The sequence below is a fragment of the Lactuca sativa genome, chromosome 1 (assembly GCF_002870075.4).
Source record: "Lactuca sativa cultivar Salinas chromosome 1, Lsat_Salinas_v11, whole genome shotgun sequence".
Classification (NCBI taxonomy): Eukaryota; Viridiplantae; Streptophyta; class Magnoliopsida; order Asterales; family Asteraceae; genus Lactuca; species Lactuca sativa.
The window spans coordinates 33,327,324-33,339,393 of record NC_056623.2 but is presented as its reverse complement, the minus strand read 5'-3'; the positions used below and the strand labels follow the sequence as shown (position 1 = coordinate 33,339,393).

General features: G+C 29.0%; 1 long non-coding RNA gene across 13 annotated transcripts; it reads left to right on the top strand.

The window, feature by feature from the left end:
• Window positions 1-594: 594 nt before the first annotated feature.
• On the top strand, window positions 595-6,822 carry LOC111913564 (uncharacterized). Of its 13 annotated transcripts, none has more exons than XR_002857558.3 (9): window positions 600-914; window positions 1,666-1,767; window positions 1,931-2,009; window positions 2,184-2,273; window positions 2,630-2,666; window positions 2,741-2,853; window positions 3,005-3,109; window positions 3,199-3,260; window positions 3,466-4,018. It is a non-coding gene; the product is annotated as an uncharacterized LOC111913564 (long non-coding RNA). The 13 variants fall into 13 exon arrangements; XR_002857550.3 differs by having other exon boundaries at window positions 603-914; window positions 3,050-3,109; XR_006188879.2 differs by having other exon boundaries at window positions 2,741-3,109.
• The last annotated feature ends 5,248 nt before the right edge of the window (window positions 6,823-12,070 follow it).

The following is a 12,070-nucleotide window of genomic DNA, read 5'->3' as shown; positions in this document are numbered from 1 at the left end:
CCCAAGTCATTTATCCTCTGTAACCGTCATCATCCGTCGACGAAGATCAGAAACTACAAGCACAATCATGCCCTGAACACTTAATAGGTATCTACACATTATTGTTCCAAACTATATCCATTGATGCTTTCCCTTACTCTCGATGCTTTCCTTCACCCTGACTATTATTTTCTTGCTCTTCCCTATCTCGAACAGTGAGTTACTTCCATCACTGCCTTCTGTTTCTTCTCTCTCTCTCTCTCTCTCTCTACATCTCTATTTACTTGAAAGTGGTTTACGTTTAAAAATTGATGACTAATTTGGTACTTTCAGGGTGATTTCTGATGCTTTCCTTCACCCTGACTATTATTTTCTTGCTCTTCCCTATCTCGAACAGTGAGTTACTTCCATCACTGCCTTCTGTTTCTTCTCTCTCTCTCGCTCTCTCTCTCTCTCTCTCTCTATACATCTCTATTTACTTGAAAGTGGTTTACGTTTAAAAATTGATGACTAATTTGGTACTTGGGTAATTTCTGATGCTTTCCTTCACCCTGACTATTATTTTCTTGCTCTTCCCTATCTCGAACAGTGAGTTACTTCCATCACTGCCTTCTGTTTCTTCTCTCTCTCTCTCTCTCTCTCCTTGAAAGTGGTTTACGTTTAAAAATTGATGACTAATTTGGTACTTTCAGGGTAATTTCTGAATTGATCTCTTTCTCATCCGTTACTATCCCCTTCTTTACCCTAACTTGCTGTCCATCCCCGCCACCACTCATCGATGCTGACCACCACAACACTCATCAATGCAACCACCAGTAAAACCCATTCCAATCGGATTACCGAGGAGAAAAATCCTGAATATCTGATTCCAAAAAAGGGGTATAAATGTCTCAATTTTGTATTATGAAAGAGATGCTTGCTGGTCGGCCTCAACGGTATGTGAAAAAGGGTAGAACACGACCCAACCCCCACATACTACACACATTCATCGTTGTTTCTTTTCTCTATCAGATTTGCCTTTATTCAGTTTTTACTTTATTTTGGTCCATTCTCTTCCTTTTTTTTAACTGCATCTAACACCAAAGTTTCTTAATACTTATATAACCTCATTCAATCCTTCTTTAGCATGCAAAATACTTGCTTAACATTTTAGTGTTGGTATTTATATATGGGTTTTGCTATTATGAATGTAAAGTGTTTGACAAAATGTCTCAATGAGTAAACATATTGGAAAGTGTATCTGCTGAGCTGCAAATGTGTGGGTCGCTAAAATTATTTCCTTTTATGGTTTGTTTTAGCAAATATTTAAGCTCTTCTAAAATATATTTTTTGGTAACATTACAGGACCATTACATATATTACATGCAACTTCATTATCATGTCTATCCAATTTTATTATCAGGTTTCTTTCTGAGCCACCACAAAATCCTAAGAACTTAAGTTCACAAGATAACAAGATGTTGATGCAAGACATGTCTAACATGTTGCATACATCAAATGGTGGAAAGACTTAAATGAATTGATATATAGAAAAGATGAAAATTCATCACACAAAATCCATGTTTTTTTCAACTGAGAATCAAGCAATGATGGAGAACTGCTTTGAGGATTGATAAGATTTATCGTAGCATTAACTTTTGCTAATTTGTTGAGGTCACGGATTTATTTATTTGGTTATTCATGCAGTACAAATAAGGTTGGAAGATCCTTGCAATAATGGAACAATATAGAGTTACTGATTAATCGTGTTAATGAGAGCAGCACAGTTGACACATAATTGTTTATAAGGTATAGTACATATGTCATACCATATACATACATTATTTACATTTTCTTTTGACTAAATTACAGTTTTTAGGTTTTTTTTTTTATCAAGTTGAAAAGGAATCTTTTGTTATGGTCCTATGTTTATTTCATTATTAGACTACCCTTTTGAACCATCTTTTGGTAGGTTGTTGCAGGTATTGCCTTACATCATCATCTAGCCTTTGGTATTGAAGTTGTTGGTTTGTATCAAGGTCCCTCATCAGGTTACTTTATTTTTCAAGACATGACGATAGATTAGTCAATCCTCAACCCTTGCCTGTACCTTTTTTTGGATTTTTTTCATAAACTTCCAATGATTTTATTGTTGTTGCGTCATTGAATTGTTCCTCAGCCTCTTAACTCTAATTATTTATGCTTGTGTTTTTACTTTGTTTCAGTGGTTTCTGATGTGGGGTTCGAAAGAAATTTGATTATGTATGGGTGTGAATCTGCTCCTTTATAGGCACGACTACTTTCTATTGGAAGAGGTAAACCTGAATTTCTTTCCTCTTCCAACCCTTCTCACTTTCTCATTCGATCAATTTAATTATAAATTTCTTACTTTGTTTATTTGTTTTTTGTTTTTTTTTTTTTAATTTCAGTTTTTTTGTGTTTTTTCTCCTGATATGCACATTTTGCTATAAAGTAATCTGCAAATAAAGATTTGAAATCTGGGTATAATTGTATAAGTTTTGTAATCTTTATGTATTTTTTTATCCACTCATTACTTGAAAACCAAGAATACATCTCTGAAAATTATTTACTTTGTGTGCTTTTGGAATGGATCTAATTAAGTTTGAGCAGGAAAATTGACAGTTCTGCATGTTTTTTCATATTGTTGTAGTGGTGTTTATGAGAACTTTTTGATAATATTTGGAGAGGTACGTACTTTTACTTTATTATATTCATATATACTATAACAATATATTTAATATTAGAAATGGCCCATTTGTAGGTTATAGACAATTTTAAAAAATTCATCATACGTTTGTGAATTGGATAAGTTACCTGTTATGCGATAATGATCATAAGAGGATCCGATGATTTGGTGGGAAGGCATGCTATATGGTAAATATATTACTGTAAAAATTTATTTTTCTTAGTTATGTTTCCTATAGAAAGTAAATATATTTTGAAGAGACTATAGATATGTTATATCCGTTTCTTACGCTTTGATATAATGGTGTTTCTATATTTTTTTTGTATCTCCTGCACCTAGAAAAGAGATTTCACTCCTTGGTGTAATAATTATTTATATTGATAGTTGGATGTTTTAAGATTCAACTTTGAAGAGAGAGACCAACCTCACACTCTAACACTCTAGGTAAGAGATTTTCATCATTAATTTTATACATCATTAGTGATGTTACCCTTGCCTTATGTGTATGATATTTGTTGTTATATGATGAATAGGCTGGTCAAATGTTTCCAATGTTCAAATTAAGGGTAAAGACGATGGTGACTACATAGATAAGGTAATAATAAGATGTCTATCAATTTCTTTTTGGGTTGTTGTGAGAAAAATTGGATATAGGGGATATAAAATAAAAACAAAGAAAGTAATAAAACATAATGAATGAATGAAATCTACTAAACTTTGATAATAAACACAAAAATCATTTTATTTTTATTTTTTTCATAATAAAGCATTATACTTTGAAATTGCATTGCTATAATCAGGAAGCCTTTTTAAAGACGAAACAATGGTGATAATTTTGCAAATTTCTGGTTTATGAATGGATGAGAAGTAGTGAATCAAAATAGTTTGAATATGGGGATACGTCTGGTGGGTGTAACAGGGGTGTGATAAGGTAAATTTTATGTTGTTTATATATTTAGTAGCAATGAAATAGTAGTACACTACAAATTAATTTTTTTTTTCAAATATAAGTAACAAGAAAAGTTTTTATGTTGGAGGATGTGGGCTGGCATGATGCTCTTGCAATTCCATCAAAGATGATCAAAATCAGATTCTATGATCTTACTAAAAAATAAAATGGTGTCAAATACAACATCATCATAATAGACTCGATAGATTGTCATAAGATACATTGACAATGTTAGCAATTTATTACAGTAAAGGAAAGCCAACTTATATGTATTTTTGTGTGGCAAAAGGTTTGATGATTTTTATAGGAAAAAGGATTAAATGAATGTTCAAAGGAACACATACATGAATATTTGGCATGGTGATTGATTAAAATTATCAAAATTGAAATCAGCTCTTACTTTTTGTTGAAATGGTTACTTTTTGTTGAAATGGTTAAAATAAAAACCCTAATGAACATTTAAAAACATATATTAAAGAAAACTTTGTTTTGTCAAGCTATATTTATTGGAAATATAAATAGATTGCAATAATTGCCTTTTGATGTTGATTATATATTTATACATTGAGGTCAACTAATTTTGTCAAGCTAATACTAAAGAATGAGATTGATGATAAATTTGATTGAATTATTGTCTAGACATAAATTACAATTAATGGAAAAGTTAAGTAAATTAAACTTAAATTATAAAAAGATTTAAAAGTAATAGTAACATAATTATTCCATTAAGTAGTATAATTTTATGTCATTTTTTTTTTCATTTATGAATTTCAGTGGCAATTACCTTCACTAAAATTTACAAAATTTAAGGATTTGAATCGAAAACATTAATTATCTTTCTCTATAAATTCAGAAATATAACAGAAATTATAAGTATTTATAATAAAGGTTTAACATTCAAATGGAATTACATTAGTGATTAATTAACTAATATCTAATATTTTTTTTTCTAAAACAACAAGATGCAAATTAGACGTTTGACCTTAGTCGAGCACGACCAATTAAGGATCTCTATCTACGCATCGATTCATCAATTATCCGTTTGTTGCGACAAAAAACAACATAAATTACAATTATACTGAAAATACAAAGATTTAATCGGGGTTTTAATCAACATGTATTTTAAAAATATTTACCGAATTTTTATGTATACGATATCTATAAAAATGTTTTTATATGTATTCATATAAAACCTCATATATTCAAATATAGAAATATATTTTTAAAGATATAAATACATTTTAAATATACAGAATATTTATAAATAAATCTAAATATTTATAAAACATTTTAATACATATTTATACATATAAAAAATATAAAAACATTTTTATATGTATAAAACAATATATTTAAACATATAGAAAATATATTTTTTTATAAATTTAAACATATTTAACATATTTATATATATACACATTACATATAAAACCCTTCTTATGTGTATTTATACATAAAAAATATTTAAAGGTATAAAAAACATATGTTTAAAGTTATAAATGTATTTAAAAGGTATAAAAAGAGTATTTTGCACAATTAAATTTATTTATAAGTATTTTATATGTTTAAAACATATTTATACTTTTAAAAATATATTTTTTATATGTATGGATATGGTTTGTATGCTTAAATTTATATAATAACATTTCATACATATTATAAATATAGAGATTTGATAAGTATTTTTAAAGTACATTTATATATATATATATATATATATATATATATATATATATATATATATATATATATATATATATATATATATATATATATATATATTTGCGGGCTAATGTCATAAAACCTTTACGTTTTCAAAAAATATTCGTTTTTATCTTTAAGTTTTCAAGTCATGTGTAAATGACCTGTTAGTAACCGGGTAATTTGATAAAAATGGCAAAATTAAAAATTTTATGTAAACTTTCGGTTTTGGTGAACTCAAAAGACACCAAAAATAAAAACGAATATTTCTTAAAAACTTAATGACTTTTATGAGATTAGTCATTTGTTTTTGTTAAATGCTGCGGTGTTTTGTGTTTAACACATTGCATCTAACTTAATTTTTGATTTTTTTTTTCAATTTTAAATGTCATCAGCAGCCAAAAGTATATAAACTAACTGTTTAAAGAATTATTATGATAATTGTTTTTATGAACTTGCAAATTAAAAAAAAAATCAAATACATTTTTTATTAGTTATAATATTAAATCGATTATCTACAAAATAGAAATATGTAATTTTATATGTCTCAATTCTTTTATCAAACACCCCTTAAACTACTTTTGAAAAATAACTTTATCTATTTATTTCAAGTTTCAACCAACATGATTGTTGTGCCTTGTGAATGGATGCTTGTACACTAACATGTCGAAACCCACGGCTATTTTAAGCAGATAATGACAAACTTCTCAGGGCATATGGTTTGCCACTATCTAAAAAAGGGACAAACGTTAAATGTCTTATCTAACCTTTTCTCCTTTTGCCAATAGAAGCTAGAACTTCTTATCGCAAAAGAATCTATTACCCATAGACGATACAACTTAGAAGATACATTGATTAGGGTAATTGTGACTTTTTAATACACAAAATAGGGGTGGAGGAGGTCCCAATTGGTATATCATATGAGGGTTTTTTCTTTTTTTTTTTTTTTTTTTTTTTCTTTTTTCTTTTTTTTTAATGACAAGCTAATCTAAATTTTAACCATCATTTATGTCTTAAATGAAACTTGAACGCATGATCTATCAAATAAAAAAGACCATTAATTATCGTTAGCTCAAAAACCCTTTAGTTATTAGTTTTTCTTTCATTTTCCAATTTCAGCATCTTTCTCTTGCAACATAAAGAAATTCATCCTATCATCCATCCATTCAATTATAAGATTCTCAAAGATATATAAAAGTATGTTATTGAGTCAAACTCATATAGCTCACGAGTTTTCGAACTTACGTATGTGTGTGCTATACATATAAGCAGGAGACGAAGTGTCTGAAGTATATTGAAGGGAAAGATGTCAAGAGAACAGAAGGTTTATAATCCTTTTCACTTGCGATATAGTTGTTGATATTGATGTAACATCAAAAGCTATAAACTATGATAATGTTTTGATTTTTCTTTTTGTAAAACCGTATTTATATTAATATAGTATGGTGTTGTAAAAGTAAGTTGTTACAACCGTCCTTATAATTTAAATAAAAGGTCCTTGTTTTAATTTTTTATAGTAAATGGTATATTTGTTTAAAAATTTAGAAAAATGTTTATTGTTTAATAGAAAACTAGGTGTGAGGCCCATGTATTACATGGGTTTATTTAAAAAAAATTAAATATAAAATTTTAACAATTTGAAAACTTTAAATTTATAAGAAAAATAAGAAATTTTTTGAATTATTAAAATTAATGAGACTTTAATGCATTAGATACATTACATATATAAACCATTTTCTAATAAATATTTTACATATATATTACCTTATATATTAAATGTGGGTTTTAATTTAATAAAATAAAAAATACAATAAAATGACAAGTGGAAAATAGAAAATTTTAAAATTTCTAGCAAATATCATGTGTCCAAATGAATGAGAAGAGGACATATGGCAAAATCATTTTCATTTATTAGGGTAGATTTACAAATTATTCTCTTCATAGAGCTTACATTGAAACTAATGTTTGTTAAAAGCAATTAGAAATTACCGATCCGTCCCCACCAAGCGAAAAAAAAAGCAATTTCTAGTTATATAATTATATATAAGCTTTCCATTTTACTACGTCCATAGTAACAAAAATCAATATCATGGTTGATGCTTTTTTTTTCTTCAAAATGACTCTTTTCCGTAAACCACACTAACTTTTTTTTTTCTTATCTCAAACACGATTGTTTGTAAAACAAAATGGGATGGTCAAAAAAATACAATCATTAATTTTTCATAGAGCCAAAGTTCTTGGATCCAGAGCAATGTACAATATACAATGCATGATTAACAACTTGATGATGCATAGTTCCCTGGATTATATTTTTTTAATCTCTGAAAAAAAACATTTAACTTTTATTAGGAGGGGCAATTGTGCTTCCCACTTCACGTTCTACAGTCTACAATTCTTTATATGGCCCTTAATTCTTTGCACAAAGACCCCATGCTAGAAAAAGCGAATAGTGTTCTTTTGAGAATATTTGGCCCATAAAGTGTCACTCATAAATGCTTTTTGTAAAGGTGTCGTGCCCTTGGTACAGTTGATTCTCTCTCACCACGTTGAAATAAGGGTATAGAGTATCTATTAGTGTTAAATTTCACAAAATCTGATCTAATGTATAACTTTTAATGCATATGGTATAAGTTGTTGTAACATGGTTTATTTTGTTTGGTGGTTTCAACCTAGAAACCTAGTTGCTTTATAGGGAGAGATGTATATTGCCTTGGATTTAAGGACTTAATTTAATATAAACACATTAAATACATATGATTAAATGCATAAGATAAACAATTCCATTCTTTTTAGGTTTAGGATTTTGTAATCTAGAGTAATATTGAGGAATGACTTGGATATCATGTAGTGAGAGATGTATGTTTCTATTTGAGAACTTTCATTTAGAAGAAATAGGTGCAATGTACAATTTTAATGCATAAAGTATAAGTTGTTTCAAACATGATACTATTTAGTCGCTTTTAACACAAAAAAAGATAGTTGCTTTTTTAGGTTTATGATTTTGCAATATAAATTCGGAATTTCGGATGACTTGGACATCATGATGAATCATATATTTATAGATTTAGTAGAATCACAAGTGGCTTTCTAGGCGTTTTTGGATATTGGAGCGGATATCTATAGATTTAATAGATATATTTAGGTCATCTTCAATGCATTAAACTTTTTAAAGTTTTAATAGATTGTCACATCAATATTACACTAACTATATAATTTTGAGAAAAATTACAAAAATAGTGAATTTTTTTAATTATTTTGTAGAAAATAGCAAAAAAAACTCAACATTACAAAAATAACGATCAAAATCTCAAATGGATTAAGCTCATCTACGATTTCCACATTTGATATGTGAATGTACAAGTCGTTAAAACACAGGCTGCCAATTATGAGTTGTACGTTTGCAGATGTTTTTTTTAGTTTTTTTTTTCCAGTATAAATACCCTCACACATGACTAAAATCGCAGATGAACTTAGTCCATCTACGATTTCCTTTAAAGTTCATCTACGATTTTGGGTTTTTTGTTTTTTTTTTTAATTTTTACTACGAAATTGATATGATTTTGATTACGAAACAACCATATTATATATATAGTCTTGCAAAAAATTATCTCATAAACTATATCTATATAAACGAATTTTCCAAAGAAATAACAACTAAAGTGATAATTTTGCAAAACTTTATATATAATATGGTTGTTTCGTGGTCAAACCCTATCAATTTTGTAGTCAAACTAAAAATAAAAATAAATAAAAAAAAAACGAAAAACCCCAAAATCACAGATGAAATTTAGAGGAAAACGCAGATGGACTAAGTTCATCTGCGATTTTAGTCAGGTGTGAGGGTATTTATACTGAAAAAAAAACTATAAAAAATCATCTGCAAACATACAACTCATAATGCGCGTCAGCACTTTACCGACTTGTATATTCGCAGATCAAATGGGAAAATCACAGATGTGCTTAATCCATCTGCGCTTTTGATGGTTATTTTTGTAATGTTGGGTTTTTTGGCTATTTTCTACAAATTAATTAAGGAAATTGACTATTTTTGTAGTTTTCTTGATAATTTTATCTATTAAAGTCTTAAGAGTTCAATAGATTGTCACATCAGCATTTTATTATATTTTTTATAAATGATATTTTATATTTTTATATATTTTTTATTGTTTACAATAAAAAAATATAAATTAACTTAATAAATTAAATTATTGAATATAAAATAAAATAAATTATAAATTAAATAATAATAATATATATGGTTTGTTTATTACAAAAAAATTAAATATTACTTTCAATATAAATTATTATATTAAAATGAGAAATAATAAATAAATAAATAATAAAAAATAAAAAACAATTCCCATACAAAGTTGAATGGAGATTAAACCTCACATTAATTAAACTCAATCCACAATGCTAACTTTATTCCATTCAATGCCATATCACCATTTTTGACTCTTTAAACTCTCCATCAAAACCCCATTGAGTATGGCCTTAGTTAGGTTAATGACCTAGAAAGGTAACAAACTTTAGGGTTTGTCCACATTAAGGTAACGATGTTTTTTTTCATATACATTTGTCAATTGAACTTGTTTGACCTATTCAAATTTAGGTAATATGACCGTTACCTTAGGTTTAAGTTGATTTGGCACGTTACGTGACTTATTCACCCTCAATACAAGGAGGAAATCATTTTTCAGATCCACACATATCAACATTCCGTTGAAGGATCCTATCGGTGCTTGTTCAAATACATCGACGTTTGGGATTGGTGCTGGCAATTGTTTATACGAGAGATTGGTTGTAACAAGTTTTCGATTTGAGAAGGTACTTCTACTAACAAATCATTGTTTCTCATGTTTGTTTAGCTTACACATTTCCAATTGTTATTGTTATGCTTCCATTCAGATAGTTCGCAGATACATCATGAGCTCGAAGACTAGTTAAGTGACCAAAACTTGTAGGTATTTGTCCACTAACTGATTGTTACTGAGATTGAGATCGAACAAATTGCTTAAAATAACGCATTTCAGTAGGAATTTCTCTAATGCTTGGATCTAGTTTTCTCTATTGTACATGCAATTCAGCCAAGACTTTAAACCCTAGATCTAGCATATGATAATCAATATTAACATAAGAATTAGGGTTTAGATCATACCTTGATTGTTATGTAGCAATAACAATCTCAAATCCTCCTTGTAATGACTTTAGAAGGCTTAGAGTCACAAATGTCACTCCTCTAATGGTTCACAAACACCAAGAGCAAGAGGATGAATAGGAAAAGAGAAGAGACACCCAAAAAACGTGTAGAAACCCTAAGGATTCAGTTGCCCACGTTTTTGGTGCCCAAGGGGTCCTTAAATAGTGAGGCTATTAGGGTTATCTAACAAGGAAACCCTAATTTGGATGCTTAAGCCCTAAGCAACCCATGGACTCCTTCCTTAATAAGCCTTGGACGATTTCTAATAGGTTTCCCCATAGAATTCGTCCAACCTTATATTATAAGGTAATCCATAGCCCAGTTGCAATTATCTTATAATTACAATTCCAGTCCCTTAAGTTTAATTAATTCTTTTAGCCACAAAATTAATTCTTAATTAATTATTGACTAATATTAATTAAACAATCTGATTTCTCCTTTAATATATTATTCTCATAATATATTAATAAATCATAATCAATCATTTATCTCCATAATTCATCCTATCAAGTTGCTTTGGTGAAGGCAACCCAAAAGGACCATGCACCATCGGGTCAAGTGTATACCAAAATAGTTATGGACTTAGACACTAATCCAACAGTCTCCCACTTGGATAAGTCTAATAACTATTTTGTGTATGACTTCAGATCATGATCTGCAATCGTAGCTTTCTAAAGCCGCTGTCAACTCTGATCTTATCAGATACGCATGTCCTTTAGATAAGGGATCATATATTCCTCCATTCTAGATATCGTATAGATATGAGACACGAACTTAGTCATTCTCTCTATACTGTTTCCCGATTCTCGATTTATGACGACTGACAACAGACTACAATTGAACACATCAATTTAGTCCCGGCTTGGCCAAGTTCTTAGGTGCCATCACTAAATCATCGAGGGGCCCAAAGATATCGCTTTTATCCTACTTTGGATAAAAGGAACGGATAAACTTTGATTCAATGCTCGCTTGCACTCACTCAGCGAATCACACACAACAATATGTTTTATAACACCAAGTTACTGATGCGTTTACATATTATCAATGTGCAACTGATTCGCAAGATACAACTCACACATCTCGGTTTCAAGAATATAAGATGTTATCGTCTCACCAATTACTCGTGATACAATTCATGAAATGATCCAAGTGAGCGTGGGTTTAATCCAATGCTCAAATCATATTCATAAGCACTCATGAACGTTGCAACAAACATTTGCTTATGTCTAATACTCTTTAGACAATCCACACACCAATTTACGACAATCTTCATTCATATCTACTTCCAACATATGAACAACTGTGGCCCGTTCAAATAATTTGACTGTTCTGAACCAATTAAATTATTCAGGAAGTCAAAAAATGCAAAGTGAAACCCAAGAATAATACTAATCCCATATGGCCTCAAACCTTTGAGTATAAATAAAACACCTTTTATTTATCACCCTATCGATTACTCATTATTTGTTGTTTCAGGTAATCAACTTCTTACTTGAATTATTACTACACTTGTCCCATGCTCTTAGCATGCACACAATGCTTACCTACGGTTCTT